Source organism: Olea europaea, chromosome 8 (assembly GCF_002742605.1).
Source record: "Olea europaea var. sylvestris chromosome 8, O_europaea_v1, whole genome shotgun sequence".
NCBI classification, from domain to species: Eukaryota; Viridiplantae; Streptophyta; class Magnoliopsida; order Lamiales; family Oleaceae; genus Olea; species Olea europaea.
This window is the reverse complement of record NC_036244.1, coordinates 700,484-719,467: the sequence shown is the minus strand read 5'-3', so window position 1 is coordinate 719,467 and position 18,984 is coordinate 700,484. Positions and strand designations below refer to the sequence as shown.

The following is an 18,984-nucleotide window of genomic DNA, read 5'->3' as shown; positions in this document are numbered from 1 at the left end:
GACGCGTCCCGGACATAACCTGGACACCGTGCCTAAAAATGCTTGAAAATCAGGCAGCGTTCCTGTCATGGCCAGGATGCGTCCCGGACATGACCAGTACGCCATGCCCAGAAATGCCTGAAAATCAGGTTGCGTCCCGGATATGGCCTGCACACCGTGCCCAAAAACTAGCCAAAAATGCCTGAAAATCAGGCTTCGTCCCTGCAGTGGCCAAGACACATCCAGAACCTACCTAGAAATGCCTGAAACTCAGGCTGCGTCCCTGCCGTGGCCAGGATGCATCCCGGACATGGCCTGCACACCGTGCCCAGAAACTCCCTAGAAATACCTGAAAATCAGGCAGCGTCCCTGCCGTGGCCAGGACGCATCCCAGACATGGCTTGCACACCATGCATAGAAACTGCCCAGAAATGCTTGAAAATCAGGCTGCGTCCCTGCCATGGCCAGGACATTTCCCGGACATGGCCTGCACACTGTCCCCAGAAACTGACCAGAAATGCCTGAAAATCAGGCAGCGTCCCTGCCGTGGCTAGGATGCGTCCTGGACATGGCCTGCACACCGTGCCCAGAAATGCCTGAAAATCAGGCATCCTCCCTGCCATGGCCTAGACGCATCCTAGACATGGCCTACACACTATGCCAGAAATGCCTGAAAATCAGGTTGTGTCCCTATCGTGGCCAGGACGCATCCGGGACACGGCCTGCACACCGTGCCCAAAAACTGCCCAAAAAGCCTAAAAATCAGGCAGTGTCCCTACCGTGGCCAGGGCGCGTCCCAGACATGGCCTGCACACCGTGCCCAAAAACTGTCTAAAAATGCCTGAAAATGAGGCTGCGTCCCTGTCGTGGTGAGGACGCATCCAGGACATGTCCTGTACACCGTGCCCAAAAATGCCTGAAAATCAGGCTGCGTCCTTGCTATGGCCAGGTCGCATCTCGGACATGGCCTGCACACCGTGCTCAGAATTTACCCAGAAATGCCTAAAAATCTAGCTACGTCCCTGTCGTGGCCAGGACGCGTCCCGGACATGGCCTGCACATCGTGTCCAAAAACTGCCCAGAAATGCCTGAAAATCAAGATGCGTCACTGTCGCGTCTCGGACATGGCTTGCACACCGTGCCAAGAAACTACCTAGAAATGCCTAAAAAATTAGGTTGCATCCTTGCCGCATCCCAGACATGGCCTGCACACCGTGCCCACAAACTGCATAGAAATGCTTGAAAATCAGGTTGCATCCTTGACGCGTCTCGGACATGGCATGCACAACGTGCCCAGGAATGCTTGAAAATAAGCCTCGTGAAGTTTTATCGATGGATGGTTGTCGAGAACCTAAAATGATCGCTCCATGGGGGTTTATCCTTCAAATTTGATACATTTCGAGTTATTTCCTCCAGATTTCACCTTTCTCCCGGCTTCATCCCCTGTTTCCATGCATGCATCAAAATAAATGTGAATCGAAATTGTTTTCGACAAAAGAGCAATTGCTCTCTAATATTTGATGATAACGAGCCTCCCGTGATTTTTGGGGATTTTCCGTTTTTTCGATTTTTCCCTAATTTTAATATTTTTTAAATAAAAAATAAAAATATTTTTCAGTTGAAAATATTTTTTTCAAGACCCCATTCAATCATACTTTCATTGTCAAAAAGAATTTTCTAAAAAATCATCACCGAAAATCCTATAGAAAATGGAAAAGAAATAGCATGATTCCTCAGCCCTTTGATAGCTACTCCTGTCACTTGAGTTTATTCTCAGAAGTCTATTATAGGAGGGAGGTGGTGCATGAAAGGGAAAAAGCAGCACGTGCAAGCTGCTACAGGGAGCAAATGCCTACGGGTGGCCTACGTCCCTGCAAACTTCGGAGCCTTAAGGATCGGCACATGCCGACCCGGGCAAGTTTCCCGTCCGACGATGGCGATACTCTGACCGGAGACCCCCCGAGCACTCAGGCAGAACACATTCGTGGGCATGAAATCACGTTACGTGTCAAAAGATGGCCTCGAATTTTCCTGCAATTGCCTATTTTGGTCCAGAAATGGAGTAAAGACCTGACGAGAGCGGGAGGAACAATCCGGACGGAGGGCATACGTGGGGACGAAACCGCACAGTGTGTTGATCGATTGGCATAGGCATAAGATGCACGCTGCAACGTAGTTCCTGCAACTTCCCAATATTCGATCGGTTGGTGCGAAATTGTTCCGAATCGAGATCGTCGTGAGGCACAACAATGCAGGACAGAGGGTAAGCGTGGGGATAAAACAGCATGGCGTGCCGGTTGATTGGCCTAGGCATAAGACGAACACTGCAATGTAGTTCCTGCAACTTCCCAATGTCCGATCGGCCGACACGAAATTGTCCGAAAATGAGACCATCAAAAGGCACGACGATAGAGGACGGAGGGCATGCGTGGGGACGAAACCGCGCGACGTGTTGATCGATTGGCCTAGGCATAATTTGGGCTAGAACTGAGGCGCGTACCCGCCGTCCGCTTGCTGACCTACAGTAGGGGCCTTACGGCCTCCAGGGGTATATGTCGTTGGCCAAGCCCTCGCAGCAGACGTGCTACGTTGGCCGCCTTAAAGTACAATTTCCATCGAAGGACGGGTAGAATCCTTTGCAAATGACTTAAATACGCGACGGGGTATTGTAAGTGATAGAGTGGCCTTATTGCCATGATCCACTGAGATTCAGCCCTTTGTCGCTCCGATTTGTCCCTCCCCTTCTGTTCCTCCCAATCGAAATTTTCTTTATCTGGGAATACACTGAGGCTATAATGCCCATGGTCCTTGAAGCAACTTTTCTTTTCAATGCCTAAGTGTGGAGGGACAAAAACCCATGTACAGTCACGCGCAACATTCGAAGCAGTTACGAGCCTCTATGCTAAAGTTGATGCAGTGGGCATAAATTATGTGATGTTAAGTTTGGGTGCTCGATTTGTCGCCTTGGTGTGGCTGCGATGTGCTTTTGTGCACTTGTGATATGTCCCCGTGCTCCAGCATTGTACCTGAGTTGCTCCTTTATTGTGCATGCTACGTCCATTAGTTGCGATACCGAATTCGGATGCATGAGATATCCCTTAGCATGCCTCGTGTGCCTACGATTGGCATCGGCATGAACTACACGCTGCCTAAGTGTGCCAGCGTCCTTCACAAGGACTACACTTAGGCACCATTCATGTGCCCGCATCCCGTCCCAGAAAATGTCCAGAGATGCCAGAAAATCTGGCTGCGTCCCGATCGCATCCTGGACATGGCCGGCACACCGTGTCTCAGAAATGACTGAAAATCAGGCTGCGTCCCTGTCGTCGCAAAGATGTGTCCAAATCATGGCCTACACACCGTGCCCAGAATTTGCCTGAAAATCAGGCAGCATCCCTGCCATGGCCAGGAGGTGTCTCGGACATGGCCTGACACCGTGCCCAGAAACTGTCTAGAAATGCCTGAAAATCAGGCAGCGTTCCTGCCGTGGCCAGGACATGTCCCAGACATGACCTGCACGTTATGCCCAAAAATGCCTGAAAATGAGGCAGCATCCCTGCCGTAGCTAGGACGCATCCCGGACATGACCTGCACACCGTGCCCAAAAATGCCTGAAAATCAGGCTGCGTCCCTTCCGTGGCCAGGACGCGTCCCGGACATGGCCTGCACACGGTACCCAGAAACTGCCTAAAAATGTCTAAAAATTAGGCAGCGTCCCTACCGTGGCCAGGACACGTCCAAAAACTGCCCAAAATGTTGAAAAATTAGGTTGCGTCCCTACCGTGGCCAGGACGCAACCTGGACGTGGCCAGCACACCGTCCCCAAAAATGCCTGAAAATCAGGTAGCATCCCTATCGTGGCCAGGACACGTCCCAGTCATGGCTTGCCTGAAAATCAGGCAGTGTCCCTACGATGGCCATAACGCGTCCCGGACATAGCCTGCACACCGTGCCCAGAAATACTTAAAAATCATACTACATCCCTGTCGTGGCCAGGACGCATCTTGGACATGGCCTGTACACTGTGCCCAGAAATGCCTAAAAATCAAACAGCGTCCCTGTCGTGCCGAGGATGCGTCCTGGACATGGCCTGCACACCGTGCCCAGAAACTGCCCAAAAATTCCTGAAAATCAGGCAGCATCCCTGCCGTGGCCAAGACACATCCCAGTCATGACCCGTACACCATGCCCAGAAATGCCTGAAAATCAGCTACATCCCTACCGTAGCCAGGATGCGTCCCGGACATGGCCTGAACACGGTGCCCAGAAATACCTGAAAATTAGGCAGCGTCCCTGCCGTGGTTAGGACATGTCCAGAAACTGCCCAAAAATGCCCGAAAATCAGGCTGCATCGCTGTCGTGGCCAGGACGCATCCCGAACATGGCCTGCACACCGTGCCCAGAAATGCCAGAAAATTAAGCAGCATCCCTGCTGTGGCCAGGATGTGTCCCAGACATGGCCTGTAGACTATGTCTAGGAACTGCCCAGAAATACCTAAAAATCAGGCAGCGTCCCTGGGGCGACCATGACATGTCCCGGACATGGCCTGCACACCGCGCCTAAAAATACTTTGAAAATCAGGTTGCGTCCCTACAGTGGCCAGGACGAGTCCCGAACATGGCCTGCACACTGTGCCCAAAAATGTCGAAAACTGCCCCAAAATGACTAAAAATCAGGCAGCGTCCCTGCCATGGCAAGGGCGCGTCCTCAACATGGCTTGCACACCATGCCCTGAAATAGCCCCGAAATGCCTAAAAATCAGGCAGCGTCCCTGCCGTGGCCAAGATACGTCCCGGACATGACCCGTACACCGTGCCTAGAAATGCCTGAAAATCAGAATGCATCCCTGTCGTAGCTAGGACGCGTCCTGGACATGGTCTGCACATGGTGACCAGAAACACTTGAAAATTACGCAGCGTCCCTGTCGTAGCATGGACGCATCTTGGACATGACCTGCATGCCGTGTCCAGAAATGCCTGAAAATCAGGCTACATCCCTACCGTGGCCAAGACGCGTCCCGGACATAGGCTGTACACCGTACCCAAAAACTGCCCTGAAATGCCTAAAAATTAGGCAGCGTCCCTGGCTGGACGCAGCCTAGACATGGCCTGCACACCTTTCCTAGAAATGGCTGAGAATGAGGTTGTGTCCCTACCAGGGCCAGGACGCATCCTGGACATGGCCTGTTCACGGTGCCCAGAAATGCTTGAAAATTAGGCTGCGTTTCTGTCGTGGCCAGGACGCGTCCCGGACATGACCTGCATGTCGTGCCCAGAAATGCCTGAAAATTAGGCTAGGTCCCTACCGTGTCCAGGATGCGTCCTGGACATGACCAGCACACGGTGCCCAGAAATGTCGTGGCCAGGACACTTCCCGGACATGGCCTGCACATCGTGCCTAGAAATGCCTGAAAATCAGGTTGCATCCCTATCGTGGCTAGGACGCATCCTGGACATGACCTACACACCGTGTCCAGAAACTGCCCAGAAATACCTGAAATCAGGCAGCCTCCATGCCGTGGTTAGGACGCATCCCGGACATGGCTTGCACATGGTGCTAAGATATACTCAGAAATACCTGAAAATCAGGTAGCGTCCCTGTCGTGGCACCGATGCGTCCGGGACATGACCTACACGCCGTGACCAGAAATGCCTGAAAATCAGGCTGCGTCCCTGTCGTGGCCAGGACGCGTCCCAGACATGGACAGCACACCGTGCCCAAAAATTGCCCTGAAAATCAGGCAGCGTCCCTGTCGTGGCCTGGACGCATCCCGGACATGGCTTGTACACCTTGCCTAGAAATGCCTCAGAATGAGGTTACGTCCCTACCATGGCCAGGATGCATCCCGAACATGGCCTGCGCACTATGCCCAGAAAAACCTGAATATCAGGCATCGTTCCAGTCGTGGCAAGGACGTGTCCCGGACATGGCCTGCACACCGCACCCAAAAACTACCCAGAAATGCTTGAAAATCAAGCAGAGTCCCTACCGTGGCCAGAACGCGTCCCGGACATGGCCTACACACCATGCCTAGAAATGCCTGAAAATGAGGCTACATCCCTGCCATGGCCAGGACACGTCCCCGGACATGGCCTGCACACCGTGCCCAGAAATGCCTGAAAATCAGGTAGCGTCCCTGCCGTGGCCAGGACGCGTCGCAGACACGGCCTGCACACCATGCCCTGAAACTGCCCAAAAATGCCGCATCGTCCCTGCCATGGCCTGGACGCATCCCGGATATGGCATGCACACTGTGTCCAGAAAACTGCCCAGAAATGCTTGAAAATCAGGTTGCGTCGCTGTCACGTCCCGGACATAGCTTGCACACCATGCCAAGAAACTGCCTAGAAATGCCTGAAAAATTAGGCTACGTCCCTACCGCGTCCCGAACATGTCTTGCACACCGTGCCCACAAACTGCGTAAAAATGCCTGAAAATCAAGCTACATCTTTGGCGCATCCTGGATAGGGCCTACACACCGTGCCCAGAAATGCTTGAAAATAAGCCTCGCGATGTTTTATCGATGGATGGTTGTCGGGAACCTAAAATGATCGCTCCATAGAAGTTTATCGTTCGAAATTGATACATTTCGAGTTGTTTCCACCAAATTTCACCTTCCTCTCGGTCTCGTCCCCTGTTTCCATGCATGCATCAAAATACGTGTGAATCAAAAAAATTTTCGACAAAAGAGAAATTGCTCCTCAAATATTTGATGATAACGAGCCTCCCGTGATTTTTGGAGATTTTTCCCCGTCCATTTTCCATTTTTTTCAATTTTTCACTATTTTTAATATTTTTTTAAATAAAAAATAAAAATATTTTTCGATCGAAAATATTTTTTTCGAGACCCCATTCAATCATACTTTCATCGTCAAAAAGAATTTTCTAAAAAATCATCATCGAAAATCCTACAAATAATGGAAAAGAAAGAGTATGATTCCTCAGCCCTTTGATATCTACTCCTGTCACTTGGGTTTTTTCTCAAAAGTCTGTTATAGGGGGGAGGTGGTGCATGAAAGGGAACAAGCAGCATGTGCAAGCTGCTACAAGGAACAACTGCCTATGGGTGGCTTACATCCTTGCAAACTTCGAAGCCTTGGGGATCGACACATGCCGACCCGGGCAAGTTTCCCGTCCGACGATGGTGCTGCTCCAACGATACTCCGACCGGTGACCCCCCCGTAAACCCTAATGGAACACATACGTGGGCATAAAATCATGTTGCGTCTCGAAAGATGGCCTCGAATTTTCCCGCAATTGCCTATTTCAGTCCAGAAACGGAGTAAAGACCCGACGAGAGTGGGAGGAACAATCCGGACGGAGGGCATGCATGGGGATGAAACCACGCGGCGTGTCGATCGATTGGCCTAGGCATAAGACACACACTGTAATGTAGTTCCTGCAACTTCCCAATATTTAATCGATTGGTGCAAAATTGTCCCAAATCGAGACCATCGCGAGGCACAACGATGTAGGATAGAAGGGCACACGTGGGGACGAAACCGCATGGCGTGTCAGTTGATTGGCCAAGGTATAAGACACACGCTGCAACATAGTTCTTGCAACTTTCCAATGTGCGTTTGGGTGGTGTGAAATTGTTCAAAAATGAGATCGTCGAAAAGCACGACGATAGAGGATGGAGGGGATGCGTGGGGACAAAATCGCGCGACATGTCAATCGATTGGCCTAGGCATAAGACACACGTTGTAACATAGTTCTTACGAATGCACTCCTTCCAATCGGGTGGCCTAAAACTTGATCGAAGCTCGTGCCTTGCAGCTCGCATTGCCTTGGGATCGTCTCATGCATCGTTCGCACGATAGGAGGACCAAAACGTAGGTATCGAAGTAAGACGTTGTCATGGGTGAGAGCGTCCGGTGCCCCTTGGGCACGACGTGTGAGGCAACGTGTTTGGTGCTCGCAATTGTGACTGTCATCTCACTACGAACTCACGTTTCGGCCCCTCGTCAACACGGGCTTTCCGCCTATGTGCGACGGTGAATCTTGATCTTCCTTAGAAATCAGGCCGAAGCCAGATGCTTATGGCCTGCGTTGGCTCAGCATTATATGCTGCTCATTTACAAGATGGGAGGACCAAGATGCGTGCAATGAAAGAAACATTGTCGAGCGTGCGGCATCCCTCGAGCACGGCTCGTAGGACATTGCATTAAGTGCTTGCGACTGCAACTGTCATCACACTGTGAAATTCGACGGCATGATTCGATTCCTTACCAACGCAGGCTTCTTGCTATGTGCCTAAAAGTGCAAAATCCATCTCGGTCTTTCCTCGATCCATCCCTCACTTGCCTCCCGTGGAGGGATGAGCAAAATGTCGGCACCAAAGAAAATGTTGTTCGAAGCGTGTTGTCCCTAGGGCATGGGGTGTTGGGCAATGCAGCAGGTGTTCACGATTGGGACCGTCGTCACACGACAAATTTCGATTGGTTTCTCGATAATCTCTTACCGTGCATAGTGGGACATGCTTGGGCTCGGCTCGTCACCTATATGTGAACTTTCGGGTTGGCGGACATGCAGTGTGCTTTACTTGGGCATCGTGTACGTAAAGTAAGTGAGTTGCAATCGATGTGTTCGGGTACGTTGGATCCCTTCTCGGGTAGCAACAACGTTCTCCTCACGCCTATTCATTGGGTGCTCGAATCTCGTGTTTAGTTATCTCCATCTCGGTTCCCTGTGCTGCATACCCGTTGCGACGGCATCTCCTTGCCCAAAATGACCCTGTTTCGCCCGAAGTCGCACGTAACAATCGTGGTTGAAGGTGAACCAAAAAGTACACGCTGTGTTCCACCCCATTCGTAACACGAGGTGTGGGACTCGGGCCACGACGGTGTGCTCGAATTCTCAGATGCGAAACACCGAGCGGGTACGAGGATGTGGATCCTCCAATTACCCTCGAACGAGCGTTCTGCGCTACGTGCGAACAATGTTCTTCCTCATCTTAGACCTCCGTCCACGCGATGTCGACGTCGAAGAGGAATGCTACCTGGTTGATCCTGCCAGTAGTCATATGCTTGTCTCAAAGATTAAGCCATGTATGTGTAAATATGAATTAATTCAGACTGTGAAACTATGAATGGCTCATTAAATCAGTTATAGTTTGTTTGACGGTACTTGCTACTCGGATAACCATGGTAATTCTAGAGCTAATACCTCCATAAAACCCCAACTTCTGGAAGGGACACATTTATTAGATAAAAGGTCGATGCGGGCTTCCACCCATTACTGCGATGATTCATGATAACTCGATGGATCGCACGGCGCTCGCGCCGATGACGCATCATTCAAATTTCTACCCTATCAACTTTCGATGGTAGGATAGTCGTGTACTATGGTGGTGATGGGTAACAGAGAATTAGGGCTCGATTCCAGAAAGTGAGCCTGAGAAACGGCTACCACATCTAAGGAAGGCAACAGGCACGCAAATTACCCAATCCTGACACGGGGAGGTAGTGACTATAAATAACAATACCGACCTCACAGAGTCTGGTAATTAGAATGAGTACAATCTAAATCCCTTAACGAGGATCCATTGGAGGATAAGTTTGGTGCCAGTAGCCACGGTAATTGCAACTCCAATAGCGTATATTTAAGTTATTGCAGTTAAAAAGCTCGTAGTTGGACCTTGGGTTGGGTCGAAAGGTTTGCTTACGGTGTGCACCGGTCGTCTCATCCCTTCTACCGGCAATACGCTCCTGGCCTTAACTGGTCAGGTCGTACCTCCGGTGCTGTTACTTTGAAGAAATTAGAGTGCTCAAAGCAAGCCTACGCTTTGGATACATTAGCATGGGATAACATTATAGGATTTTGATCCTATTAGTTGGCCTTCGGGATCTGAGTAATGATTAACAGAGATAGTCAGGGGCATTCGTATTTCATAGTCAGAGGTAAAATTCTTGGATTTATGAAAGATGAACAACTGCGAAAGCATTTGCCAAGGATGTTTTCATTAATCAAGAATGAAAGCTGAGGGCTTGAAGACGATTAGATACCATCCTAGTCTCAACCATAAACGATGCCGACCAGGGATCAACGGATGTTGCTTATAGGACTCCGTCGGCACCTTATGAGAAATCAAAGTTTTTGGGTTCCAGAGGGAGTATGGTCGCAAGGCTGAAACTTAAAGGAATTGACAGAAGGGCAGCACCAGGAGAGGAGCTGCGGCTTAATTTGACTCAACATGGGGTAACTTACCAGGTCCAGACATAGTAAGGATTGACAGACTGAGAGCTCTTTCTATTTTTTTTGTATCGGTAAATGAAAATATATTGATAAAAAATGTACCATGTACAAGTACACCGGGCATACCCGAGCGAGACAATGTCCATAATCAAATACAAGTACACCGGTCATACCCGGGCGAATTAATGTCCATAAACATAAACAACTACTCCGGGCATACTCGGAAGAAACAAGAGAAGGCAAAATACATAAAAGATCAATGATCCAAGGCCAAGGATTCGAAATGAATCAAGACATTCGGATACAAAGTAAACATGACTTTGTATACGTGTGTCTTGATCCGTCTCACAATGGAATCCAAGTCGGGTGAGAGGTCTTCAAATATCTTCCTATTCTGCGTAAGCCAAATGTAGTACATTGTGCTTGCAAGAGCAACTCTCTTCGCCTTGTTAAGCCAAGAAGTCCCACGGGCCTCCTTTTTTAACTACTTAAGGGTAATAGCAAGTGTTGACATAGATCTTGTAATGCCAAGCCATCTCCTAATGCTCCCCCATAATGAAGATGTAAAAGAGCACTTGAAGAAAAGATGCTCACAAGTTTCGTCAAAATAGCCACAAAGAACACACTTGCGATCAATATCCAAGTAGAGTAATTTATCTTCAGTTAAGAGCTTTGACTGGGCCCCTAATCAAAGCATAAAAGAGTGCTTTGGAGTGATGCATGGTTTCCAAACTTCTGCTCCCCAAGGCTTGAAAATATCTTTAGGTCTAAAGAAATCATAAGCAATTTTATTGGTAAATTTACCACTTACAGAGCTGCCCAGATTTTTAGTCCAAGATTGAAAAAACTGCTTACCGAATAACATCATTTTCCTGCCATAATGACTGTCCCTTGTCTGCCCATGAACCGGGCTGTTAGTAGTAAGATTGGCATCCAAAAATATGTCATTGAGGTCCCGTTCCAGCATACCGACCACGAAAGAAAATCTGCTGGGCAGCACCATATTCACAAAGTGTCCCTAATTTCAAGAAGTTTCTTGAAGAGAGGTGAATGATCCTTCCTAGGGCGAACCTCCCAAATACAAGACCCATGAAGATACACATGATCGACCCACCGAATCCATAGGGAGTCCTTTTTATTGTGGATATTCCAAAGGGATTTAGCAAGAAGCACTAATTTCCAACTCTTCAAATCCTTTAATCCAAGGCCCCCTTCTTCCTTTGGTAGGCAAATATCCTTCCACGCTACTAATGGCTTTCTAGATCCCCAAAGGAATGTTTGACATAGGCTAACAATTCTAGAAATAATTGTAGCCGGAATAGGGAAAATAGATAGCCAAAATCATTCAACTCCTTGAAGAACCGCCCTAATAAGTTCAATCTTGCCAGCATATGATAATGTAGAGGACTTCCATGCACCAATATATGATGTAATTTTATCAAGAAAGGGAGCATAAACACTAACCTTGAGTTTGTCCGATGCAAGGGAAATGCCCAAATACCGAAATGGCATACTCTCCCTAGGAACACAAGTTAATTCCATGATATCATCAAGAATTTGTCCATGCACACCAGCTATAAACAAGCTGGATTTAAGGATATTCAACTTTAATCCCCAGACCGAACCAAAGTTAGAAAGGCAATCCATGAGAATTTTAACCGACAAAAAATCTCCCCTCGCAAATAGCATCAAATCATCGGCAAAAGCTAAATGGTTGATCTTTTGGGGGCCACATTTAGGATGAAAGTTGAAATCACTATCATATGTGGCATCTTTGAGCAATCTCGAAAGATATTCAATACAAAGCATAGATAGGAAAGGAGAAAGGGTATCACCTTGCCGAAGACCCTTCTCACCTTTGAAAAATCCATGCAAAAGTCCCATTCAAAGCAATAGAGTATGATGTAGAAGTGACACACTCCATAATCCAATGAACAAATCTCGAAGAAAATTGCAAACCAACAAGGACATCTCTATGGAAATCCTAACACACCGAGTCATAGGCCTTCGAGAGATCAATTTTCAAGAGGCATCGAGAAGCAACCCTTTTCCTATTGTATTGCCACAATAGCTCTTGGGCAAGATGTATGTTCTCCATAATACTCCTACCTTCCACAAAAGCGGCTTGCGCATGATCAACAACGTCTCCCAAAATGGGTCTCAATCTTGAAGTAAGTATTTTAGCAACCACTTTATCAATAACATTGCAAAAAGAAATAGGCCTATAATCACCAACATGTGACGTGTGATCCGATTTAGGCACCAAAGCAATTGCCGTGTGATTAATTTGTTTAAGAATGCAACCCAAAGAGAAGAATTCCAAGATAGCCCCAACAAAATCATCACCAATAATCCCCCAAGCATTCTTAAAAAAAAAAGAGGTAGAGCCATCCGGCCCGGGAGATTTGTCATCCCCAATATCAAAAAGCGCATCTTTTATTTCCTCATGAGAAACGTCCCGAACCAAGGTGTCACCTTGTTCTAGGGAAACCAAGGGACTATTTGAAAGGATATCCATACCAATAGGTCGAGAGGAGCATTTTTTCCCCAACAAGGAAGTATAAAATTTTACAAATTCACTAGCCACGTCATCTTGTGATGTAGTAGACATCCCATCTTCTTTAAGAACCATAGCTATAAAATTCCTCTTGGAGTTCCTCTTAACCAATGAATGAAAGAACTTAGTGCATTGAGGAAGATACACTTTGCCTTTTGGTAGTAAAAACTATGGTCCGCTTCACATAAAGTAATGGTCTTCTTCCTCAAATTAGCAACCAAAATCTGAAAATCAGCATTGGTGGGCTGATTATTAAGCTGTAGTTGAGCAGATTCTAACTCATTTTTTGCCTCGATTACTCTACCCGAAATATGCCCAAAATGTTTGGAATTAAGCTCCTTCAAAGCCCTTTTTAATTTGCACAATTTCTTGTAAAGGATGAATTGTTTTGTCCCCCGCAAATAATAATTCCTGCAGCCCCTTATCAAATCATTGAAATCCACATGCTTAGTCCACATGTTAAAGAACTTGAAAGGGGTTTTTACTCTCCCCACATGGTCATGTATAGAGATAGTGCAAGGGGAATGGTCGGAAAGACATCCGGATGGTAGGAAATTTGCTTCAACAAAAGCCCCATTTTGTATCCAAACATCATTAACCATAGCCCTATCGATTTTACTCCAAACCGACCCATTAGTCCATGTGTAAAAACAACCAATGAAGCGCACATCCGAGAGACCCACGTTAAGGCAACAAGTTGTAAGGTCTTTAATTTCATACAGGGTAACATCCGTCCCATTGCATTTCTCATCAAACTTAAGCACATTATTGTAGTCACCCATAATCAACCAAGGTAACGATACATTTTCATTTATCTCCAAAATGGTATTCCAAAGAGGCCTTCGGCTAACCATAGTGTGAAAACTATAAACAAAACTTACAAGAGAAGCATAAGATGTTACCTTGCAAGTAGCTTTAACATGAATAATTTGTGGATGAACCTCCATCACATCCAAAAGAACTTTTGATGGATTCCACAAAATTAAGATCCTTCCGACTTGATGTGTGCAAAAATTATTAACTTGCATGAGACCAACAAATTTGTTCCGCATAATCCTCATCAACTTCCGGTCCTCCAACTCTGTTTCCAAAATTTCCATAATGTCAATGCTATGAAGCTTTATAAACTCTCGAATCCCATTTTGTTTGAGGGGTGGATTCATGCCCCTAATGTTCCACGAGGCGATCTTCACGAAGAAGAAGCGAGGGAAATTTCCTTCTTCTCAAGCCCCGACTTCTTTTTCTCATCTACTTTGCCTTTAAACTTAGCATTTCCAGCTTTAGTAGAACCTGCATCAATGGAGTTGGGAGGCCTCTCATTTCCAGATTTTTCGGGCTCAATATGAGCAGTTTTTTCCCCCCAACACCCCTATTTTTGTTACTCACAACATTCTCAAATGGCACTTCAACCTAGGCAGAATTACCCCCAACTGGCCGTCCATATTCTGCTCAACAATCTGCCTAGAATTTCGGTCCTCATGCTGTCTAGAATTTTGTTCAGATTTTCGACCAAGTTGCTGGTCATTTTCGCCATCCCTAGCCAAATCATTTTGTTCCTCAATTTGTTTCAGCATACATGCTGCCTTATCAACAGGTTTTTGAGCAATTGGGACAGATTTTCCATCGTTTCCAACGTTCCTTAGATAGGAAACAGCAACCTTGCCTTTACCTTTCTCCCCATCAGAATTTTTGTTGTTGCACCCCATAGTCAACTGACCAAACACTTTACAAGAACCACAAAACTTTGGTTCATGTTCGAATACAATTCTTGTTCCATCAACGTGCCATTGGGGAGTCTAACCTTGACCTCCCGAACAAGATCAATGGAGGCATCAACTTCCACAAGTGATATGACCCGTAGTAGCAGTCACTTTGTCCATTGAGATTGGTTTCCCAACATAGAGACAATTTTACCCATTGCATTAGCTTTCCAAAATTCCAAGGGAAGACCCGGTAAATTAATCCACATCGGCATTGTACTAACATCTTTGTCGTTGAAATCAAAATAGTGCGGCATCATTTTGAGCATGAGCGGTCTCCCATAGACTAAGTATGGGCCACCATATAACACACTTAATCTTTCACAATTGGTCTCCAACTTGAATACCAACCAACCACTAGTGTGAACGTAATATTTAGAGTTCACCTTCCAAGAATCACATAATTTGAGTAACGTAACTTTCCCCAAAAACCTACCGTCAAAGCATCTAACCAAACCACATCCCCATGAATTTTCAATAACATCTTCATCACATTCCCCCGACACAACCTCCTTTCATTGGTTATGGAAAGGTTTCAACATGATATTTTCCTCAAGTTTACGGTTATCCTTGAAAAGGTTAACCCATGGGGTTTTTTTCTCGATGCCTCCATCAACACTCTTCACATTTTCAGCCTTTTTATTCATCACTTTAACCGAATTTGATTCAAAATTAGAATGGTCAGATTCTGTATCCTCCTCACCAAGAGTTAGAGAAACACTCGGTGAAGGAAAATTTATCACCTTATGCTCCTCCAATAAAACCTTCGATGGAGAGGCAACAACATTCTCATCAAGAGGCTGTCGAAAAGGTATAATAATAAGAGGGGGCAGTCCACTTTTAACCTTCTTCTTACCCATGTATCAAAGAAATGAGAATCCACACCAAGCTGCCCAAAAAAATGACCAGAATTAAAGGCCAAAATCAGCCCCAAAAGACCCGACCAGCAAGAGAAGGCCAACCAAATCAAAGGCCCAAAAATAATGACCAGAACCAAGGCTCAAACAGAAAATTAAATAAGGTCCACAAACCGTCCAGGAAAGGCCGAACAAAATTAAACTGAGCAGCCCAGCAATAACTCAAAAACCGGCCCAAGAAGAGGAATAAGGACCAGCCCAATAAGAAAGACAAATAAAGCCCAGCAATAGACGACCCAAATAGAAATCAAAGGCCCAGAAAAATGACCAAGAACAGGCCCAAAGAAAGCCCAAGAAAACTGTCCAGAAAAAAGGCCCAACAGCCTATCCAGAAAATAAAGCCCACCATCCAAAAAAGGCCCAACAAAAGAAAATAGAAAAGCCCAACAAATACTTAGAAACTGGCCCAAGTAGAAGAGCTTGGACAACGCAGGAACCACATAAGATTCGGCCCAGCTAAGAAGGAAATGGGTCAGCACAAGAACCAATCCTCCAAACCATCAAACATTGAGAAAATCAGACCGAGTCAGAAGGTAGGAGCTGAAAATTCTCCAAACTAGCAAAAGTTCAGATCACCAACACCATCACCCATCAGGGGGCAGAAAGGGGGGGAAGATAGGTTCAAAGTACTAGAATTCAAATTAGTCTCCCAGCAGATAGATACACAATACATACAAAATAACTAAGAACCCCATGAACACCAAGAAAACCGACCAGCAAGAACAGCAAGAACAATGAAAACTGAATAAAATCCAGGATCTAAACAAGAAGAGTAGGCAGAAAACAACACTTGCAAAAACTAATAACAAGCAGAAACTATCACAAGTGAAAAACGTTCAGCAATAGAAACTGAATCAACCACAGAATTTAAGCATTTCCAGTAAGAAGATGCACCAACAACCAAGCTGAAAACAGCGAAAGCTAAACAGAAAATCCAGCAGCCAGATACCTCCGAATAGAAATGCACCAAAACCAAAGAGGAACAAACTGTAATCCAGATAACCGAAGACCCCAATTAATCAAAGCCAACTGAACAAAAACATAGAACAAAAATATCCAGCAGAAAGAAAATCAAAACAAAGCTAAAACACCAAACAGCAATGCCCAGACCAAACACAAAACCACCAAAACCAAGCTGAAGAAACTGAAAACAGGAAACACGAGCTAGCCAAGGACGATTAGCAACTGCACAATCCTCAACAGCACCAATATTGGACAAAACAGCACCAACCAGAAGGTAAGAAAGATAATCGAAACTAAGGAACCAAATTGGCCAGAACTAAACCGAACCTAGAGCAATTGAGAAGACGGTAATGGCGGCTAAAAATCTTCCAAAACTCACAAAGAGCAAATCATAAATAGAGAACAACATATATTAATTCAATTTTCACCAATGAGAAGTAAAAATCAAACTAAAACACAAGAAGAAACACTAAAAATCTCAAGAAACAAGTGTGCACCAAGTGGAAATTTCTCTCACTAGGTTGAGAGCATCTCTCTCTAACTCACTTGACTGAGAGCTCTTTCTAGATTCTATGGGTAGTAATGCATGGTCGTTCTTAGTTGGTGGAGTGATTTGTCTAGTTGATTCCGTTAACGAACGAGTCCTCAGCCTACTAACAAGCTATGCGGAGGTACCCCTCCCTGGCCAGCTTCTTAGAGGGACTACGATCTTTTAGGTCGCGAAAGTTTGAGGCAATAACAGGTCCGTGATACCCTTAGATGTTCTAGGGCACACTCGCGTTACACTGATATATTCAACGAGTTTATAGCCTTGGCCGACAAGTCAGAGTAATCTTTGAAATTTCATCGTGATGGGGATAGATCATTGCAATTTTTGGTCTTCAACGTAGAATTCCTAGTAAGCACGAGTCATCAGCTCGCGTTGACTGCATTCCTACCTTTTGTACACATCACCCGTCGCTCCAATCGATTGAATGGTCCAGTGAAGTGTTCGGATCATGGCGACATGGGCGGTCTGTTGCCCGTGACGTCGCGAGAAGTCCACTGAACCTTATCATTTAGAAGAATGAGAGGTCGTAACAAGGTTTCCATAGGTAAACCTACGAAAGGATCATTATCGAAACCTAAAAGGTAGACCCACGAACTTGATCCATGACACGTACGGGAGGACGCCACGGGTGTAACCGAACGATCATCTTGAGTCGGAGACTCGCTCGGCCTAACAAACCCGACGTGAAAAGCGTCAAGGAACACTCAAGGTGTCACTTGCCCTTCGGTGCCTCATTCACGATCGGTACCTCAAGGACAGGGTGTGCATTGAAATCGAAACGACTCTTGACAATGGATATCTTGGCTCTCGCATCGATGAAGAACGCCACAAAATACGATACATGGTGTGAATTGCAGAATCCCGTGAACTATCGAGTTTTTGAATGCAAGTTGCGCCCAAGGCCATTATGTCGAGGGCACATCTGCCTGGGCATCACGCACATCATCGCCCTCCGTCCCCATCCCCAATGCGGGATCGCGGGAGTTGGGCCAAAAATTGGCCTCCCGTGCATGTTCACGCACGGTCGGCCCAAATGAGATTCGACGTCGACGCGAATCGTGGCAATTGGTGGTTGAAGACCTCAACTTGCGCATTATGGCACACGACCACATCATTTGGTCGGAATGCCTCGGACCCCTAAGGTACTACCTGTACCTCGACGGTGACCCCAGGTCTGGCGAGATCACCCGCTGAGTTTAAGTATATCAATAAGTGGAGGAAAAGAAACTTACAAGGATTCTCCTAGTAACGGTGAACGATCCAGGAAGAGCCCAACTTAAGAATTGGACTGCCCCACCGTTCGAATTGTAGTCTAGAGAAGCGTCCTCAACGGTGCTATCAAGTCCCCTGGAAAGGGGCACCAAAGAGGGTAAGAACCCTGTCGTGCTCGGACCTTACCGTACTACGAAGCACTATCGACAAGTCAAGTTGTTTGGGAATGCAGCCCCAATCGAGCGGTAAATTCCGTCCAAGGCTAAATACGGGCGAGAGACCTATAGTGAACAAGTACCACGAGGGAAAGATGAAATGAACTTTGAAAAAAGAGTCAAAGAATGTTTGAAATTGTCAGGAAGGAAGCAGATGGGGGTCGACGATGCGTCCTAGTCGGATGTGGAACGGCGATGAGCCGATCAGCCGATCGACTCGGGGCATGGACTAGCACGAATGGAGGTTGTGCCTAAAGCTCGGGAAGTCAAAACACCCGCAGAACATCGTCGCACTAATTGTGGCAGACAGCACGTACCCTCAGCATGCTTCGATACTTGTGCGCTCTCGGTGTGGGCCTACGGGCTCCCCATTCGACCCGTCTTAAAACACGGACCAAGGAGTCTGACATGTGTGCGAGTCAACGGGCGAGTAAACCCATAAGGTGCAAGGAAGCTGATTGGCATGATTCCCCTGAGGGGTACAATGCTGACCGACCTCGATCTTTTGAGAAGGGTTTGAGTGTGAGCATACCTGTCGGGACCCAAAAGATGGTGAACTATGCTTGAGCGGGGTGAAGCCAGAGGAAACTTTGGTGGAGGCCCGCAGCGATACTGACGTGTAAATCATTCGTC

General features: G+C 46.7%; 1 pseudogene; it reads right to left on the bottom strand.

The window, feature by feature from the left end:
• Positions 1 to 9,350: 9,350 nt before the first annotated feature.
• The window catches only part of LOC111399187, an 11,027-nt pseudogene continuing 1,393 nt past the window's right edge, over positions 9,351 to 18,984 (bottom strand).